We start from the raw sequence: 4,210 nt of genomic DNA on the forward strand, positions 1-4,210 counted from the left end.
AGTAGGTTTTTTATTGTTTTATTGGCTAGATTTGATACCCATCATGATAGCAATATCACCGGTAACGGGTATGAAAATTGAAATGAAAATTAAAACGGATAGTTCAACGATCGATTTCGGATACAGATACACCACCGAAATAAATTGTTGGGCTACGATCTTGAACCGAAGATACAGATACACCACTACGGTTAGAGGATCGGGTCTAAGAACACCACTCGAGATGCCAAAATCGAGATAGCATAGACAAAATCAATTTAACTCTCACACACAAGAGATAAATTAATCAAACTCATTTTTAAACATAAAACTCATCTGCCATTTTCATTCATGCATACGATTACATAAAGGAAATAATGTAAACATGGGTGTAGATCATGAGGTACCCATTACTAGGCCTGTAAACGATCCGATCGATCACGAACATGGGCATGCTTGTGTTCGTTTGTTTAACTTTAGACGAACACGAACCGAACTCGAACACTTAAACGAACATAAAATATATGTTCGTGTTCGTTTGTTTAAAATGTGGGCCTGTTCGTGTTCGTTCATTTAAAACCTCAACGAACAGTTCGTAAACGTAAACGAACACTTAAACGAACATAAACAAGCACTTATACGAACATAAACGAACATATATGAACACTAAATGAACATATATGAATACTAAATGAACACTAAATGAACACAAACGAACACAAAAGAACAATCATTAACAGCAGTCATTAACAACATCTGATCATCCAAAAATTACATCCAAATTGTTTTTTATGAGTACATGAAAAGAATCCATCAAAATTCTATCAAAAAGTTCATCATTCCAACAAAAAAAATCAACCGTTCATCCTTGTTTCATCCAAAACGTGTTATCCAAAGTCTTCCATGCTAACCTATAATAAAAAGAGATATATGCTATTAGTGGTCCTAATGTACATATTATATTTACGAAACCAATAACACAATAATTTTATACTTCACCGTATTTTTCATTCAAGCATGATGTATGCAATATCGCCATTTTCCTACAGTTAGCAATGAAAAATATGTTAGTTGTTGAATAGTAATGAGATTATAATTGAAAGAATAAGCAAATCACCTTGGTTTTCTTTTTATGTAATCCATAATAATGACGATACCAATCAGCTCCACAAACAAGTGTATCTGCGCTAAAAGCTAATTCAGAAGCAACAGTTGTTATTGGAACGGATAAGATATCAGCTGCCATTTTAGACAAAATTCTATACTTATGCCTATTCTCCTTCCACCATTTTAATGCATCAAAATTTGTATCAGCCTCACACAAGTATATTCCTTCATCCAAATAAGTGGCTAACTCTGACTTCGCGCGTTCAACAGTATTAACACTTCTAATATGTTGGGCGAACTTAGCACTACCTGTGTTCATACTAAATCGAGAAATAGTGAAGCTAGAGCTGTTAGAAGTACTAGCTCTGATCCCGGTTCCATTGTTGGATTGAACAGTATTGGATTCTTTATGCGCCTCAACATATTCTTCAAACAAATCCTCTAAAGCATCACGAACAAGTTGAGCTTCTACTTCCCACAAACCTTCAGAATATATTATCTTGAAAGAAAAATTAATTAACTCCATTTTATATCTAGGGTCCAAAATAGCACCAAAAGAAATCAACAGATTAGAAGAATCCCAATACTTATCAAATTTTCCTTTCATCTTAAGGGCCATTGAGTTCATGCAATCACCCTCCTTTAAAGCTACTTTATCCAATGCTTTCTTTATAACATATAACTCGCTGAGAAATAAATTAGAAGTTGGATACTCGGAACCTACAATATTAAAGAATAATTAAAATAAAATATCTAGATTAAATATTGATTAACAATCACATCAGTCATTATATTGACATGTTAAAAAAAATGATGATATTATCTGTAATTGAGAACGCTTACTTGAAATTATTTTGGTAGCCTCATTGAAGAGTGAAAGGAACGAGCACACACTTTCGACTTTATCCCAATCATCACTACTTGGCAATGTCTTGTATGTAATTTCTTGGTCAGCATAATTAACAAAAACTTTTTTAAATTCCAAGGCCGTGGATAACATAGCATAAGTTGCATTCCACCGAGTAGTAACATCCAAGATAAGATGCTTTTTTTTAGTTGCAATTGTTTGGTGAGCTCAGTAAAGAGATGCAATCGTCCCGGAGAGGCACCCACATGTTTCACGCTCTCACGAACTTTGTGAATTATATGCTGAATTTCTGATAGACCGTCTTGAACTAACAAGTTGAGAATGTGCGCACAACAACGAACATGGAACAATTTCCCATCGAGAGGAAGTTTCTTTTGAAGATTTAAAATTTTCAACAACATTCGAGCTACCACATCATTAGTCTTGGCATTGTCAACAGTCAACGTAGCCACCTTCATCTCAATATTCCAATCTTTTAAACATTTAAATAAGCAATCATAGATGTTTACTCCGGTATACGGCGGAGGCACATCTACAAAATTAATATGTATTTGTGAAGCTCAAAATCCGAGTCTACAAAATGGCATGTAACTACCATGTAATGTATATTCTGAAAAGATGTCCACATGTCAGTTGTGATACTCACACGCTTGGCATTGTTCAACAATTTTTGAATTCTTTTCTTTCGAAGATTGTAACTAGAAATACAATCTTGTCGAGATGCTGCACGTGAGATCTTTTCAAATTCTGGATTAGCTTCCTTCGTCAACACGTTAAACAACTCATACTCAACAAAATTAAATGGTAGTTCATGCACCATAACCATATGGGATGATATCTCCCGTATCTTAGCATTGCTAAATTTCCAGTTTTGGACCATTGATGAAGAACCCGATGCATTTCCAGAAGATGCATTTAACCTTAACTGTCCTTTAACATCAGCTTTAAATTTCGGGCAATTATTGTCCATGTGTTTAATTAACAGTGTAGTGGAGCTATCCTTAAGCACCTTCAGTTTCTCATTACAATGCATACATTGAAGGAGTTTAGTTCCATCAGCAGCAGTTATTTTACGAAAATGATCCCAAGCGCGTGATGTCAACTTTGTTTTCCGTTTAGTGTAATGCACTTCATCTTTATCATTGTTTCCTTCCTCTTCTACCACGTTATTTTCTTCAGTGTCATTCGCCTTCTCATCTTCATCATTAACTATTATGACATCATCGCTACTAGGCGCCTTTTCCGACATTGGAGTATCCGCACTTGCTTGAAATTCTATATCATTTGAACCAAGTCTAGACATCACTCAAGTCTCAATTGATAACCTAAAACATAAAAAAAATATAACAAAGTCAGATTATGATTCAAATAAGCATAGTTCTTTTAATATACAAAGTCATTTATACTTCCAAAATACTATAGAATGAATTAACAGTTTAGGACAGGAACAAGATACTAGTCGTCTTACCAGTCATCGGTTAAATCATGTGACAACTTAAATAGTTTAAACATTTTAAAGTTGCAAATTAAAACAAAATATATAGTATTTTGTCTATTAATATGTGTGTTTGCAAAGTAAGTATCAAAATAAATCAGATATTAAAACCTATTGCAGCATTTAGACGAAACCTAATGTAGCATTTAGATGATGCATTTTATGACAGTGAGCATGTTCGTGTTCGCATTAGGAAGAATATTCTCATCTAGTTTGTGAGATAAATGTCAAAAACTTACATTATGGCGTCGGATCTGGAGAATCGGATGTGCGAGAGTGGATCCGAATCTGGAGAATCAGTTGAGATACATGTAGAGAATCGGAGAATCGGCGCATCAACTGGAGAATCGGATTGGAATTTTTGAGTCGTGGCTTGTGTTTGTGAGAGAAAGGTGGAGAGCAGAAGCCAAAAGCAGCGCAAGTAGGAAATTAGGTTTACTGCCTTACTGGTTTAGATTTACTCTATTAGGGTTATTTAGATATTATAAAGATACACACATTTAAGTAATATAACTTATATTTATAAAATGCAAATATGTAAAGGTTTAATGTTATGCATTGATGCTATAATTTATATTTCATATTTTTTTATTGCATATGTTATAAACGAGCATAAACGAACATAAATGAACAATTAAATGAACATAAACGAACATTCATGAACATAAATGAACGAATGAAAGGTGTGTTCATGTTCGTTCGTTTAATTAAACGAACACAACTTTTTGTTTATATTCGTTCGTTTAATAAATAAACGAACA

General features: G+C 33.8%; 1 pseudogene; it reads right to left on the reverse strand.

Annotated features, from left to right (window-relative positions):
- Window positions 1-986: 986 nt before the first annotated feature.
- On the reverse strand, window positions 987-3,257 carry LOC143537058 (zinc finger BED domain-containing protein RICESLEEPER 1-like; annotated as a pseudogene).
- Window positions 3,258-4,210: the final 953 nt, after the last annotated feature.

Source organism: Bidens hawaiensis, unplaced genomic scaffold, assembly GCF_021521415.1.
Source record: "Bidens hawaiensis isolate Kalapana, Puna unplaced genomic scaffold, B.hawaiensis_p1.1 tig00011078_1, whole genome shotgun sequence".
In the NCBI taxonomy this organism is placed as follows: Eukaryota; Viridiplantae; Streptophyta; class Magnoliopsida; order Asterales; family Asteraceae; genus Bidens; species Bidens hawaiensis.